This window comes from Cynoglossus semilaevis, chromosome 1 (genome assembly GCF_000523025.1).
Source record: "Cynoglossus semilaevis isolate Cse_v1.0 chromosome 1, Cse_v1.0, whole genome shotgun sequence".
Taxonomy (NCBI): Eukaryota; Metazoa; Chordata; class Actinopteri; order Pleuronectiformes; family Cynoglossidae; genus Cynoglossus; species Cynoglossus semilaevis.
This window is the reverse complement of record NC_024307.1, coordinates 24,967,389-24,984,856: the sequence shown is the minus strand read 5'-3', so window position 1 is coordinate 24,984,856 and position 17,468 is coordinate 24,967,389. Positions and strand designations below refer to the sequence as shown.

At 37.5% G+C, this 17,468-nt stretch overlaps 1 long non-coding RNA gene across 1 annotated transcript in view; it reads right to left on the bottom strand.

Moving 5' to 3' along the window:
• The window catches only part of LOC103386758 (uncharacterized), a 236,655-nt gene that overhangs the window by 115,732 nt on the left and 103,455 nt on the right, over positions 1–17,468 (bottom strand). The window contains exon 5 of the long non-coding RNA XR_003050155.1: positions 5,175–5,275. This is a non-coding gene — a long non-coding RNA (uncharacterized LOC103386758). The remainder of the gene's footprint in view (positions 1–5,174; positions 5,276–17,468) is intronic.

Sequence of the window (17,468 nt, the reverse complement as noted above, 5' to 3'; positions counted from 1 at the left end):
CACTAAAACAGAAGCTCAGAGGAAATTTGTGAAAAGATGAAACCGCAGTTTGTTTTGTACAGAGTGACTGTGCAAAACCTCAGGCAAGAATAATGGAAGTTTGAAAGTTGTTTTTCTCATGACCTTTATCTGAATTGTATTCAGTTTAGACTTTTGTTATTTTACTAACTCATTAACATTGGATTTTTACTTCAACAATTAAACTTTCTAATCAAATTATTTGAAAAATTGGAATTTTACAATTCAAACAAAAAGTGGGCTTTTGCTTTTTTGGGGAAATCACCTGAAAAAAAGATATCTGATCAAAAAAAACAAAAACAAAAAAAAAAAAACATGTGGAATAAAGTTTGTGATGTAATAGAAAAAAATGTTAATTAATTAAAATCTGTGGAGTCAGCATGTTATCAAAGGCAACATTCTGAAAAAAAACAAGATAACCCATTGCTAAATCTTCTAAACTCCAAATTCTGATTACATTTTTCAGAATTCAGTGACTCAAGCGATAGTAAAGTTACTTGTTAGATTTGAAAAAAAAAGCAAAATCAAAAGTCTTAATTTTCTGACTTAGCCTATGTAAAAGAAAAGGAGTGTTTGATTGTTTTAAATAAAAAAAAAAGCAAGATCAAAAGTCTTAATTTTCTGACTTAGCAGGCAGTATTCTGACTCTAATGATTTGATTTTATTTATTTGGAAAAAAAGTGCAAAAATTACAAGTTATAGGGAAAGGTATACTCCAATAGTTCTAAGTTCTGATCAAAAGAATAAAAACTTTAACTAAATCCATTGCAGCTTTTTTCCTCTAGGATCCTTTGAGTTCACATGAACGGCACAAAAGTTGCCTTGAATTCTTAGGTTTGACACATGAAGAGACTGACAATAGCCTCATATTCACTGTTCAGCAGAGCAAATTTGACAGGAGGCCTGTCCATTAAAATCTTAATGTGAACTAAGTGACATAAATGAGCCTGAGCATGTCACAATAGGAGAATAAAGGTTTTTCCATGTATGCTTTCAGTATCTGGTGTCATCGGAGCAGGGCCGTCTATAATTAGACCCCCTGTCAAGAGGAAATGACATTTTAATCACCCTACTTTGGTAATTACTCCATTTTCACCAACACCATGGAGGACTCAGGGTTGGCAGGTTCACACGTCATTCATAATAAAATGTACCTTTTACAACATTTTACAGTAACCTCCAACAGAGAAATGTAAAACAGGGTGATGAGGGCTGCAAGATAGTATTTCAATGATGTTTTTGTGCGAAAAATTCGGTTTTATTTTGTTGCACTAACTTTTTCTTGCACTTCACTGTTTCCCCACTTTTTTTAAAGCAGGCTTTGGTTGAAAGACATCTCTGCTGCTAAACTACTACCAACTGAGCTGGTTATATGTGAAATTAAAAAGAGGGAATTTTATTAAACAGCTGGCTGCAGCTAAACACGCTTCCTGGACACGGGTGCTGGCAGTGGGATTCATTTGCAGCTCGTCTTATCCTGCGAAAAATTGATTTTCAGAATTTATGTAGAGCGTGTTCACATATAACTGAGGACATTCCTTTTTTTTGTCCAGACTTGACTGTGTAGAGGCATTACAGGAAATACTGGTATATACAGTACACAGGATATTTAAGGACACCAAGTTACTTTATGATATGCTAACACTTACATATTCTTAGTTTTTCACACTTTTTTAATGTATGAATAAAGGTATACTGTGCTATCTTCTGAGCTAATAATTTTACATTTATGTCATTTTTGTTTAAGTTTAAGCTTTTTATTTGGTAAATAACTTGTTTAAATGCGGCCTTTGTTAAATCTTTGATTTTTTCTTTAGCCATGGCATTTTAGCTTTCTACCCTACTACGGTATATTGATCTTTTTCTGTTTCTTTTGCATCAGGGTTAAATTTTAAGCTGTTCTTAGGGCTACACAGAACCCAGTCTTTATTTTGACTTATAATTTATTTTAGCTACAATGTATGAATCTGAATGAAGCTCTATTTAACCCATGTTTCAGGCATTTACTTGGTTATCTTTCAGCAATTTGCAATGGTTTGAACTCGCCTCTGGGTGACCAATTTAGTTTGGTCATTTTTTGTAGTTCTATTTTTTAATGATTTCAATTTACTTTACTCATATCTCTAACTGCCTTTTAATTGCTAAACCTTTTGATGTGTTATCGAGTTTGGTTTAAAATCTATTACCAATTTTCTGTAATAGCTTGTACTTGAAAACAGCAGGACTGGTCAATACACACTTTAGTAGTATTAGTATCTGTAGGATAGTATTAATAGTATCATCATAGTGTACAAAGGGTTCATCTTTAGCATAAAATAATCACTTTCCCCCTGAATTTCTTCAAACCTGTAAGACTACTGCAGAGTTTAACTTGCTTATAAGAAACAGTACACTGTGTGTAGCTACTTTCACAGACAACTTTTGCTCATTGCAGAGCATGACTGTCTCCAATGATACATATCTAATATATAAAATAAAAAAATAAAATAAAATTGTCCTTGAATGTAAAGTGCATTTCCACTATACCCTGTGTTGAATCAAATGCTCCTCCACAAGTCCTATAAACCTCTCCCTAAAAGGAATCATTAGCCAGGACACAAATGTGACATCATTTAAATCTGCAACCTTGTGAATCCTTCTGGGACCAGATTGTCGGTAGAGACATCATTGAATAATACACAGCTCTGAAAGCACAGGGGACAGGAGGGAGGGGAGGGAAGGGCGGGCATAGGGGAAGCGGTGATGAAGGTGGAAAGCGGTCGAGTATTATGCTAAAATATGTAACGTTTTCACTCTGGGTCTGCGGGCGCCAGCTCCTGTTTTCCTGTTGTCTCGTCTTGGCTTCTTGGTTCTCACTTCGTCTCTGGGTTTGGATCCTCATTATGTGTGACAGAAAAAATAGGTAGGAGCTGGAATAAAAATAGGGGAGAGGAGGAGAGTTGAGGGCTGCCTTAAGGTAGGGGCCTCATCTTCCTCCTCATATCATGGGTGAATCGATCAATGCTGTTTTGTGCACTTTTTCTGCTGACCTGGTGAGAAAGAGGAGGGACGCAGCCAGCAGCCTATGGCATGGCAGCTGAGTTTGAGTTAAGCTCACTCTGTCACGATCCCCCCAGCCCCCAATACCATCCCACCATGTTCCATGAACAGTCTCCTAAAGCTCCTATAGGCTGACTAATGCAGGCAGAGACCATCACTCTCTGAAATGCATTCTCATTTCTGGAGTTATGACACCAGTTTGTCTGTGTGATATTAGAGGTTGCAGAGAGTAAATCAATAAGATGAATGAATTTTGTTGTACCGTTACAACCACATCTGGGAAGAACAACAACACAACAAAGCATGAGACAAACAGTAGAGTGAGGAGAGGTGAGACGGAACTCACATCAATATCTACTATCTACATCGTCCAAATTCATGCAACTGAGGCAATTCACATCACACTCCTGATGTCTGCAACGTAAAAAAAAAACAACCAACAAATACATCTGAGGAGCTCAGCTCAGGGCCTCTCTTCACCAGTCAATCACGTGCTTTGTCAACTCACATCGACGGTGGGCAGAACAAATGTTGTCTCGTCTGTACCAGGAATAAATATTGATATGCTCCAGTGGCCTGTGTATGTTAATTAAATATGTTCATTGAAATTCAATGACAGCTGGAATTTCACAGTGAGCAGGCGGATCCCGCTTCTTCCTCCCTCCAGAGAATGTAAAACATAATTGGTGTACAGCAAAAAAAAAAAAAAAAAGGAACACACAATTAGTTGAGGAGGTTTAATTAATATTATTCAGGCGAAGACCTTGGTTGGGAATCATCCCACTGAGGGCTGGTTCTGTGTTGTAGTGATGCAGCAGATGTGGCACTAAGGGCTTAAGGCAAACGGTTGATGTGAACAACAGGGCGCCATGGCTGGAGTCGTAAGCCAGGGTGGAAACAAAAACAAAGTTCCATATGTGATATTCTAATATTAAAGATGAAGAATGATGTCACAAAGATTTTGGGGACTCTGAATATTCTTTCATTGCTGCAGAAATGTTTTTAAGGTGTGGTGAAATTCAGTCATGACCAATATGTTGCTAAGTCAACAATGCTTATCAGTACGAACCAGTCTAGCAACATACCAAGGAAAGAGCAGCACTGGTGTGGATATGGGAGTCTGATATGGGAGTCTGACCTGGGAGCCTGACCTGGGAGCCTGACCTGGGAGCCTGACCTGGGTTGCTGTTGATTTCAAGAAAATGCAATAGCGCCTGAGAGAAGCCCTGAAGGACAAGCGATCAGGGGTGGCAGAAAAATAGTTGAGTGAGATTAATGACATGTTTGTGGTAATGGAAACCAGGTCAAAAGTTTCATCTCAAATTCATCGACCTCTCTCCAAGGAACAAAATCAACTGGGCCCTATCTCCCCAAAACCACAAACACCCGACATACACATAAACGCAAGCACTTGGAGGAACACATTCAGAATCAAAAAAAAAAAACTGCCGTCATAAGTAGCACGTTGAGGTAAAGTGTTGGGGTTGCAAAAATTAACAACAATTTATTTCTACTTTTCTGTAGGAATTATGACAAAATAAAATCTGTTTAGGAAACTTCACACTCTGTATAACCATTTTCATAGTCCGTCTGTGGCGGCTGCGTTATTTTCCTTTACTCACAGTTTATGGAATGAAGTTACAGAGAACTTTTGAATAACTATTTTTATGGTTGCAGCATAGTTGTGCTAGAGATGTCTATTACAACAACAACTTGCTTACACCACGATTGGCTATACCGCCACTGCACCCCCCGCCCTTTTACCTCCACAGTCTCCTCGTTCTTCCCACAGCAGCACTGACACCTGAAGCCTTCAGTGAGTCATGTATCACACTCACTTAAATGGCTTTCAGCAGCTTACGGACAACAATCCGCTTTGTTTTGGCCTATTGTGTGACACATTAAAAAGCAATTTACTGCCAGACCTATTGAACAGACCTGCAATTTTTTCCCCACAACCTCACTCCCCTGGTAGACTGTTATTGTCATTAAGTGGCTTAAAGCCGGGACCTGATGGGAGGAGGGCTGGTAAAACTCAAGCAAAAAGAAGTGCAGATAACCGAGATATTGTGGATATTAAGTCACAAAAACTCTACAATTATGGAGTGTATACTCACGTTCACTTCATGTGTGAGCACAGAAAGGCCTCAAAGAGTCAGCAGTGATGATCAGGTGGTGAGAGACATTACTGCCCTGCAGGACGACTCAGTCAAACCTGCTGAGGAGAGAGAAAATTGGCCTCTTTTCAGTGAATGGATTTGGAGACAGAGCTGTAATTGACTGCTGTGATCCATTCTTGGATTTGACTTTAAAATACAGGATTACAGACACCAGACATTATGCTGGTTATTATTTAATAAATATAACAGTTGTGGAGGAAAGGAAACATTTTAACTGGTGCAAAGCAAATCATTCAAATCCAACTTTTAGGACAACCATAAGAGATTTTAAATATTGTTATGGTGAACTTAAACTTGTTTTTTGTCGGTAGTTGCTTGCTAGCATTTGAAAAAAAAAAATACAAATTTACACATTTCAAATTTATTGAACTACCAATATGTAATGTCATATTTTATAATGAATCAACCATTTGTTGTGCCCCGCCTATCCTCAGGCTTGAACTGTGATTTAGAATAAATATTTTGTCACTTAAAAGTCTTGATTATGAAACATGATTTAAACCACAAAGCAATGTATTCATATTTCATATATGTTTTAAGCAGCCCTGAACCCAGTAAAACATATGCACCACAGACCCAGACACACTCACACCCACAAACCCAGGTTTTTCTACAGATTTCACTTCCAGTCTTTCATGTTATCCCTGAGAACAAAATCTACTTCAGTGCATTCTGTGCAGTCGAACATCAGCTCCCACTTTTCTGCTGCCATCAAACACACACACACACACACACTTCCACCCACTGTTTATTTCTTTCCTCCAGACAGCGAAGAGATCAAACAAACATGATCTGCTCTCTGACATGTCTGTCTTTTTACACCTACTCAGTAGAAATTCCATCAAACACAACCGAGACCGAGAGCCACACGAGTCAACAGGACATTTTCAGCCATGTTAATAAAGTCAACTAATAAAGGAGGCTGCGATTAGTTTTATAAAACTTCTCAAACAACATCATCTGTAGCCAGGACAAAAAAAAAAAAACTTCATTTCCTTCACCTTCCCCTGTCATTATTTATCATCTTTTGTTCACTCAACAGGATCCTCTTTTTCACATTACCTTTTTTCCACAAGAAAAACTACCTGACTTAAAGGAGAGTTTACTTAAAAACTTCACTGTTGCACTAAGTGTTTTTTTTTTGTTTTACTTGTTTCATTTGGGGGGGGCTTTGGCCCAGAGGCAGTGTCTCTGTCATTGGTGTGGAACCCCAGGGTTCACCTCCATTGAATCCCAGTTAAGGTGGTTGGTACCTTCCAGTGGACTCACCACCTGCAGGAAGGTTCAGGGGGGTTGATACGGTGCAGTGTGATTTGGGTGGCGACTGCTGCCCTGCAACCCGGTAATAGATAAGCAGATGAAAATGGATGGATGTTTCATTTGGGATTATGTCTGGTAGTACTCTTAACTAGTGGACGAGGTCCAGAATATTTATATCCTGAGAATTAAATGTGCTCAGAGCATCACTCAGTTTTGTGTGCGTCTTAATTTGTTGGATGTTGTTTTTTATGCGTTTGTTTTTTATGCGACCCTGTCTCTGTCATGTGATTGATACCAAACTGTACATAACTAATGTATTTAGATATAAATAAACAAACAAAAAGTTGCACCTGTTGGTAGATTATTAAACATATTGCAGCCGCGTGATGTAAAGACTTACCAGATCTTTGTGTGTTTGCTGTGGTGCCGTTGAGCACTATGAACCAAAATATATGGTCATTATTGCAAACTTGACTAGATTTTAACTTCACTATAAATATATTTATACCTCATATATTTTAATACATCATATATTTTATACCTTATATAAAATTTTGTAAGCTGAAGAGGTAAGTATAAATATTCCAGGACTACTACGCGAGTGTATGAATGTTTCAAAATGTGCTCTTATAATCTGTATTGTCATAATCATATATTATTCCATGACTGGGTAAATATTTTGCATTTAACAACTGTTGTAATGTTTTAATTTGGTTGTTTTAAGCTTACTGTACTATTTCAGATACACTAAATATTTATTGTTTCTTTCCATTGTTATTTTTCTGCTTTTTTGGAGCATTTGGAGTTAACAAAAACGTGGTAATTTTTTAGTTAGTTGCCTTTCAAGAATTTCTATATGTTTTACCATTTTTGGTGTGAAAAATTGGAGTTTAACTTTAGTTTGGCTAAACATTAGCTTCTTTGCTGTGCCTCCTGGTGAAGGTGACCAGATCCCAGTCAAAGAAATGTGGGTATAATAAGGGACCACATGTGGGGGACATCATCATTAGGCCACAAATGTGTACCACATTGTGAATTGTTTTTGTTTCTTTCTGATTTCTGCCACTTATATCCAGCCACTGGGGAACAATATCACCAGGACTTACACCGAGCCTGATCTGCTGGAATAGGATCCGACTCCTCTGATGTTGAATCTGCCAGAACTAAAAATCACATAAAAGGTCCAAATGGACTTTGAAAATACAAACAGAAAGATGGACATTTGTATTTTTGGCTAATTTTCTGCCAATTCAATAAATTTGTGGTGAACTTTTTGCCATTTTGTGCTAAATGTTTCAAATATCTTTTAATTTTTTACATGGTAATTGATTAATTAACTGATTCTATAATTCTGGCTAATATTAAACTTTTTTTGACAAGGTGTGCTCTTTATTTGTTCCACAATGTCTTTATTATTTAACATCACAAATAATTTGGTTTTATGCTAATTTATATACTCCTGGTTTTTGGCTTGGAATCAAAAGTCTAGTATTTCTGCAACTTAACAGGACAGAATAAGATTAGGGCCAATGTTGTTAGGATTTTCTTTCCCCTCTCTTACAGCCCAGTTGAGCATTTTCCAGGCAATTAAGATGTTCCACACTTCAGGAGGTGGGGTCAGTGGAACCTCATGGGAAAGTCAGTGTGATAAAGGGAAGCACAGTTGCTGTTGTGGGCCATGAAAAAAGAAAGCTGCTCGTCAGCTCTCCTACGAGCAGGGGTAATTGACCCTGACTCCGACAGAGCACCGATAACAAAGAGTCATTAACTTCTTTAGAATTAGATTTTCAGATGAGATGCTTCCTTAAATGCTGAATCTATAAACCACGTCTGTAACAATTTAATCTCAGAGCCTAGGACGTTTTTTCTCTTGCAGATTTCTGACCCGTCAGAACACTCACAGCAGAGAAGCTGCTGCATCAATTTTAAAAGCACGTACACTTAAGGCTGCATTAACCCTGCTGCAGGTCTCACTCAAACTGCACTCTCAGATCACTTGTATTGTTTGGCTGAATGACGTGACGTCAAAGACTTGTTGACGCAACACATTCATCAAAACATCAAAATGCCTTTTTTGCTAGGGGTTTGTATTGGCAAAAACCTGATATACTGCAATTTACTCTGATACTATGGGCACAATGATATATTGAGTTTTTTTAGACAATTCAATTGTAGGAAAACTGTCATCACAGAAAACACAAATTAGACAATTCAATTGTCGGAAAACTGTCATCACAGAAAACACAAAATGCTGTGCACATGCTTAACATCAGGTTACTGAAATTGGAACAGCACACTCTACAAAATGTATACAAAATGACGTAAAACCAAAAATCTGTACTAAAATTGAATAATCAAATCATCTTTGTGGATAACATACATCCTGGAACAAAAATTAATCATGTAATTTTTTGCAAAATCTTTGCTTTATCTTCACTGAGAGAAAAATAATTTTCTTGTCCAAGGACACATTGACATGTAGACCTAAACAGTATGTTTTCCAGCCCACATCACAAATATATGACGTTCAGTAAAAACTATATATATTGGACAAATATGTCACCAAACCACGCTAAAACCTGATGGTGGTATAGAATCGGCAGTGAGGTATGGTCATCAAACCCTCCTGTTTGTAAGGCCACCTGTTGACCTCATCTGCAGAGAAACCACAAGACTATTATTCTTTTTTATTCTACTGAGTCCTGACATGCTTTCACTAAAGGCACCTTGGTTTAATTCTGGTTTCCAGTGGCTTTTTCTTTCAACAAAAGAAAATCTCATTCATTAACATCCAAACAGACACGTTTAAGATTCTGAAGATGTTTGAACCGGAACCCTGATGATGTCACATGAAGGACACTGAAAAGGGGTGGTTGTAAATATGTCTGCGACAACGACACGCAGAATTAAAGGGAAGAGAAGGATGTTACAAGGCATGGCTGAAATCAACAAAAACAAACACATTTGCTGACACATTTTACATGTTTGATATATGTAGGATGAACTAAAAGGCATTTTTAAACACACAAGAGAAAGTCCTATGTGGTAGGCTATTGATGCAATTCACTTAAAGTCACCTGTTGACCACAATCAGAGAGAAAGGGACAATCAGTATGGTTCTGGACGACTATTATTAGGCTAACAGATGATAAATATTTTAAAATACTAACTTTATGGAGTAACAAATAATAACAAAGCCAAAAAAGCAAATGATTGGAGTGAAAGATTGTGAAACATTAGCGACCAAAAACCTCCAAATAAACCAGGCTGTTCAACCTACGTAATAAAAACAGACCAAGGTTTGCCTTAAAAAGCAAAGACTTAAAATAACATCAGCCCTGTTAGTGCTAAAAGTTAATTAAAAATAATGATGGGGAGGTGAGATGTTAGACCATGAAGGCTAAAAGTTAGCCAAGCAACAAATTAGCTAGCATCGTCAGCAAAGTTATTTTGACCAAAATAAACTGAAAACAAACTTGAGGAAAATATAGGGACAAAACTTTTAACAGTTGAAACCTAAAATTATTTCAAACACTTGTAAAACTATCTTTCTTTTCCGTGTGTGGATAAGACGCACAGGGTGGTGGAAACAAAAAAGGAAGCAGACAACACATGAAATATTTGTTCATCCAAGGCTGTCAGCGTTACAACAGTAGATTTTTATCCCACATGAGAAAATGCTGCTGCTACTGCGGCTCTAACATTATCTTTGCCACTTTTTACTCAGCTACTCCTCCAGCTCGTATTCATAACACCAACACATTTCACTCATCTTCCGCGCTGCTAAATTATGTAGCAGCACCAACCACATTAATGGGAGCGATCCATCTGTGGGAGACGAGAGGTGCAGAGTGGTTATTTATGTCAGCCACGGATTGTATCTCTAAGAGACCAGCAGGAAAATACACAGATTTATAATATGGTTTGGACTCTTTAAAACTTCCAGTTGTGAAAAAAGAAAAAAAAAAAGTAGTGAATTAAAAGTTAGTCTGGTAAAGGAAACTAAATCAAGAACTTATGATACTGCAACTGTGGCACATAAAAATGAAAAACTATGGGTTAACCTAATGCTAACTCCTTAACCTTATATGACTAATTGACTGAGTTAAAGACTTATTTGAATTAATGTTAGTAAAATGGGCTTAAAAAATGTTAAAATTACAATTAAAATTTGGACCATTACAAAAGATAATAACTTCCCCGAAGTTAAGTAGAAAAAGACCTGTATAACCGAATGTTAGCCAGATAGCCTAGTTACTTTAGCTGAAAATGTTCAAAATCTTCAATTCAACTTCAAAAGATGCCCAGATTAACTAATATTTGCTAAAGGAGAAGTACAAGTTATATATGGATTAGTGAAAGTGAGGAAGTTAAGAGCACAGGTAAAAGTTCATGAAAAATCCATTGAACAACCAAAAGTTTGAACAGAAAATCCAACAAAAACAAGGTCAAAATGTAGAATTGAATTTTAAATGAACAAAAACATTAACTAGGTTAACTCCATTAAAAAAGAAAAATATGAGAAACAAGGAGGTAACAATCGCAGTTGATTTCCTAAAAAGAAAATATGAGAAACAAGGAGGTAACAATCATGCCAAAAAAAAACTACACATCCCACATTAGATTAGCTGAAATAACCAAGATGATTATGTATGAATGAATGTAGAATTAGCCAATTACCAAAGTCAGGTCCTTGAGAGTGGCCTCAGTAATCTAACAGAGTGACGGAGGGAGATATCTGATTGGTCCAGGACTTTATCTGAGCTCTATGATGGATGGTGTGTGCACACAACAAATCACTCAGGAGTATTAGACCGCTCTCATTAGAGAGGATGGATCTGAGGTTAATGACTGATGAAGAGTCTAATGAGGCCAGCCTCCAGCACTGCTTCTGGTAGAGTAACTAGGAGATACAGTAAGACCAGGAGGAGACTCAGGTCTATTGATAATCCTACAGATCAAATTCAGTAAAATAAAAATGCTGAGCACATCTTAAGCTTTGACAAAACACCTAACACAGATGACACAGATAAGGGACTGAAAGGAAGATTTGAAGTTATCAGCTACAGCCAACGATGGTGCAAAAACAATAAGGCTATATACTGTACTAATTTAGCAAAATTAGCCAAAAAAGCTAGGGGTAAACTTGCGATAACTGAATAATCTTGTCAATCGCATAGGGATTCTTTGCGATACAACACAAATGCCCCCCCCCCCCGGAGTTGTATTTGTCAGAAAAAAAAATCTAAACTTTGTGAAAAAAGCTGAGATGAGGTGGCAAATGTTATGCTCTGAAAATTGCCTGAACATTAAAGAACCAGAAATGGTTAGTGTAAACAGCAAAGCAAAGTTCATCAATAAGGATTTATGACATGTGGCAACCTGGAGCAGTAAACAGCAAAGCAAAGGTCATCAATGAGGATTTATGACATGTGGCAACCTGGAGTAATGCATCAAATAATTACATGCCAAAAACTGGTTCATGTAGGCCATGTGACACTATCAAAATGTATTTGCAAATACTCTCATTTTGCAAAACAGCACCCCCTGTAGTTGAAATGAGAACCCAGTGATGAGCTTAAAAGCAATTTCAAACAAACAATCCAGACTGATGTATCTCTTCCAAGTATTTTCTGGCAGCTTTTGCATAAAGACATGTATCTAAGTGACTTTTTGCCTAAAGCCGGACGCAGAAAAGTGGTTTAATTGATCGTATTAACTGGATTTCTCAATGACTGCACGCACTGGAACAGGAACTACATTACGCTAATTGATATTTGTTAAGTAAAACAAGCTCCCTGGCCTTTACCTTTGAAATGTAAATGGTGTGGGGAGAAAAAACTGCAGAGAGTGATTTAAGACTGGGCCACATCTACACACTGGACGCTCACTTGGTGAAAGTGCTGAGTACGGGGCGTCGGCTTCAACTGTCTAGCTTCTCCCTTCACTCCCTCCATCATCGTCTCCCTCCTTCTCCACTACACCCCGACCACTTTTCCATTTCCTCCCTGCGAAGGCAGCTGCCATAACTCAGGCTCTATCTTAATCCTTTCAGAGAACACTGGCACACACTCACAGAAAATCACCAAAAAGAACAATGGTGTTAATCGTTGTTTGACTTAAAGGTTACAGTGAAGCACAATGAGATAAGAGAGCACACTGTATATATATATATATATATATAAACAAGAATTTCCTCACAACTACATCTTCCTCCAACCTCTTTCCTCACTAACCGCTAGTTGCGGTTTCAAATGCTAGTTTCAAATTTTTTGCTTACATCACAAACTATTTGGTGAGGTCTTGACCTTAATCTGCAAACAGCTCTGACATAATGATAAGGGACTTTACAAATGAAATCCCTAAAGCTTCATCAGGCACAAAGTAACTTCCTGCCAATAGGGGGCAGCCACTTGAGGTCATGAACTTGGTGATAATTGCAGGAGAGGTTGGTCGGAGTTTACCAAAAGCTGCTGATCCACCAGGTTTTTATGGACACATTTGGTTCAATTTGTTTTCCAAAGTTTGTGTCCTAACTGTAGTTCAAATTGAATCCTTTGATGTCCTCGGGGTCATTCTGACCCCAAAGGAAATTTGCATTGTCCTTTGAGTAATTGGTTCAGTTTCTAGTCCATGTAAGTCACCAAGTTCAAAGTCCAAGTACAAGCTCATTCAGGAAAATGGATTGAAGTCCAACCTAAAGTGAGTACTATCAATTAAGATTTGATTGCAGTTGGTTAGAGTGTTTGATTAGACAGTGACGTACACACAGAAAGCATCCATTAAGATTACAGTTTGTTAGAGCCCAAGCATCTGAGAACAGATCTTATTAAAAGCCAAGGTTTCCACTCCAACCTCAGGTCAATAAAGAAAAACGTGAATGCGATCCAACTCATTTCTGTGAATGTTATTTACTATAGACATACTGTAGAACAGCTAATTGATTCATTTAAAGCCCAGAACACAGTCTGTATACAGCCAGGTTTATTAAAGGTGTGTGTAAACAAGTTAACCCAAATGAAATCTGCCTTGGAGTGGAGCCAGTCTTCAGCAGTGGAGCTGCACAGCAAATGGAGCCATATGTTCAGGCCAACTTTTCCTCCTGTGGATGCTACAAGTGGGATTCTGCACCTTACACAGACAGCAGCCTCTGAGTTTCCCTTGTTTTTATGTTTGTTTTGGACCTTTTTAGCAGATTCCTGTCAGAGAGTGATAAATGAGGTGATTAAAGGAGGCAGTCGGAGATAATAATGATGTCATTTGGGAGGCACGGCGTTTGTATCCATGTATGGTAAAGACGCCGAAGCGGTAATAAAAAGAGGATAAAAATAGTCTGACGTATGGTGATGAAGGAGGGATGTTTGGGAGAGATGACACCGGGCGATTTGCTGCTCGGCTCTTGTTAACCTAAAATCTGCTGAACGCTTCATTCTTCAAACAAACTCGCTGCTTTGATCATTCGCAGCTCCTTGGAAGTGCAAAACAACAATAGTAAACATGTTAATTTATGCTGGAGAAAAGACTGCAGCCAGCATTTGCAATTAAACATGAATTACCAAAGGGACTGAACATCTTGCACCAGCATAAAGTTCTACTGTTCTCAGGATAGGGGTGAAATAAATATAAATATATATATAAGGCGTGTTTCCAAAGTCTGGTCCTGGGCCCACTAGTGGTACATCATTATGGTTAGTTAATTTGTTTTGTTTTTTATGCATTTTTAAAAATTAATGTTATGGTATAAATTATGTTATTGTTAATAATATCAAATTTGCTGCATATCAAATAATTCCATAATTTATCAGTGCCATGGTCTGTTTGGCCAAGTTAGCATATTTGACTTTTTTATTAGGTTTATTCTGTTCATTGCTAACAATCCACTGTAAATAAAATGTGTGTTATGTTAATATACTTATTGCTTTTAGACTTAAAATGTCTTAACATTTAATTTAGTTACATCTCTGCAGGCATTTACTTATTTTCTGTATTCTGATTAACATTTAGCTTCATTAGCACATAGCATTTCCGCATTTCTTAAAATTAACCTGATTAACCTGGTTATTTTTAGTTACATATTTTTTCTGCATTTTTTTTTTTTATGTTCAATGAGGATGGACATTAGACTAAATTTTCACTTTGTTGCTAACTGTTAACTAACTGGCATATGCTTGTCAGATTAGCTTTGATGGACAAAGTTCATCAAGGAGTACACCAGAATGATTCTGTAAGCAGGTGATTCTAGTAAGAGGTTAAGACTAGTTAAAATAAAAACAGCACCAACCAAAGGCTGAGAGTCGAAGGCAAATGTGTGGTTAACAGTTTTCTCACCTCCTAAAGAACAAAAGTCAATAATAAAAATAAAAGACAAACTTTCAGTTTCACAGTCTAACTGTGCTGTCCCGGTTTGTTTTGTTGGAGTGAATATGATTTCCATTGCAGTCTGAGTGTGATATCCACTTTATGTGCTGGCTGTTTTATCTTTTATGGACCATGATCTGGAGTTAAATTGGATTGAACTGAACGGCTCCACCGGTACGTGCACACACACTCTTGCACACACACACTCACAGTGAGCAATGCCAATGTTAATCCGACCGAATGCATGGCCCATTAGCTGTTTTCTGGGGTAGCAGTAAAAATTCTGTGCAAGATTCACGGCTATGTGGTTTCAGAGAGCGTCCTGACGTAAAGGTAGAGCAGCTCAGAGTTAACTGAAGTTCAAAATGAGCTATTAAAACTACCCTGAGTTGATTTCTTCTATAAGAAACTTCTGCACCAAAACTGTAAAAATTAGGTATAAGGCCAAAGGAAAGAGAGTGTGTTAATAAATGAGTTTGAAATACTGAACGACAAATACAATATACCAAACATTTGATGAGGCAAAAGCAAAACTCTATTTTTCTAAAACGTTAATTTGGTAAAAAAGGTAAAATTCCAAAATGAATAACTAAATGCCAGAAAAATAGAAATAAGATGTTGAAAAATGCCATCTAAAAGTTAACCAACTCAGCAAAAAAGATTCTACTGACATACCAAAAAGAAGAAAAAAAATACTTAAGACAAAACAGAAGTTAGCAATGTAGCAAGAAAATTGTAAAATATTAGCCATAAGGTCAACAGACCAAAAGACAATAACTTATTTGAAGATACTGTTGATAATTTGATTCAAATTTAAAGTTCTGCCAGTAAAAATGAGCAGAACTCTTTAATGTTACATAAAATACTGTTTTCAGTTTTACCAACATAATCAACAACTTAAAAAAAGTGAAATATTTTTTTTATTAATTTAAAATAAGCTTAACCTGTTTAAAGCAGATAAAATGTATAAAAAATGAAGAAAAAAAAAAAAAGAAAAAAAGAAGCCCAGTAGCTAACAGTTAGACCAAAACTGTGAATTAAAAATGAATGGCATTTAAAGGTGAAAATGAATTAATAAAGACGAATTTCTGCAGGAAAAAGAAGTTTGATGTGATTAAACATCAGTGCTGCGCTGTATCCAATTAACACCTTCACACCTCTGTGAGGATGTTTCCTATTTCTGTCCTGATTCTTTTGCTGTACGTACTGTCTATTTATGCTCACTGCCTCTTCTTCCATCTGCGTTTCTTCTCCTTGAAGCCTGCTTTTTATGTATATTATTTATTTTTCTCTTGTTGAAAAAAGGAGACAGAATCTTGTCTGTGAAGTGAAAAAATAAGTGCCATGCACGCTCCAAAGGTGGCGCTGCATTACCCAAATCGATCCTGACAAGTGTCTGATTCATTCTCGGCCCATGTTTTGACGCTTTGTTCCAGGAGTCACATATGTGGCAGTGAAAAAAGAAATGTAAATGAAAAGAAAAAATAATATATATTTATGTATATATTTATATATGTGTATTGTGCCACTTTATTCCATCCCCCACTTTGTTTTTTGTCTTTATCTGTTCTTTCCTCTGATGTACAATGCAGACAATCCCATATATAAAGAGAGCGCTGTCCTTATCTTATTTGAGCAGTTGCTTTAGGTATTTCTGCAAACTCTGCAGGGCTTGAATTATAAATCACTAGGAAACAAGATGGCAATCAGCACATATTGTTGCAAAGAAGACTAATGAAACCACCCACCCTGGTAAATGACCTGCAGATCTGCTCTGATACTGACTCCCCCACAGTCGCTCTGATGTGATACCCTTCCTCGTCCCCCCAGTCCTCACTGATACTCCTTTTTAAAAGCTGGCCAAAGCCAGATAAGGCCACCTAGGCCAAACAATAGAGCTCTTTGTCTGTTGGATCCAGGGGTGAGCAAGGGTGGGGGGTTTCTAAAGGGGGACTTGATGTGATCATATAAAAACACATAGGGTTCTATTGGTTCTTTGAGTTCTTTAAGTGGTTTTCCAGAACAAATCAACAAAATCAGGTGATATGTCAAAGACTTGAAAGACTGTTAAACTGTAAACGGTCATACTGTAATCATCTTATGGTCATCTTCATTAACTATTTAATGTAGATCTGCACTGCAGACAGACCAGTAAACAACAGCCAGTTCTGGCTTGAAGCAGAGATGAGCATCATGCCACAGAGGATGATGGAACCTCTTTACATCCCTTCAAAGGACAGGAACGGAGTCTGCTCTCTAGTGACTTCAGAGGTTTCACCAAGTTCCTGCCAAAGAGGCTCAACAGCAACCCCAGGGTTTAGACACAATACTACACTTGAGAACTGTGATGCTTAAAATATAAAATCAAGAAACCATCAATTACTACTGATGTAAACAGGATTATTTCCTGACTCAGAGGCCAGAATGTGACCCTAACCCTACACTGGAGCTGTGCCTTCAGGAAGTTATTTTGTGCCCAGGAAACAGTGTGTCCTGCCTGTGCTACAGCCCCTGACAGAGGAGAACCCGTGACATAAAACCCTGTGCGATGAACAGCCCGAGGCTACGCTCCTCCTGCAGTCAGAGTCTGCACACAGAGGAGCACCAGAATAA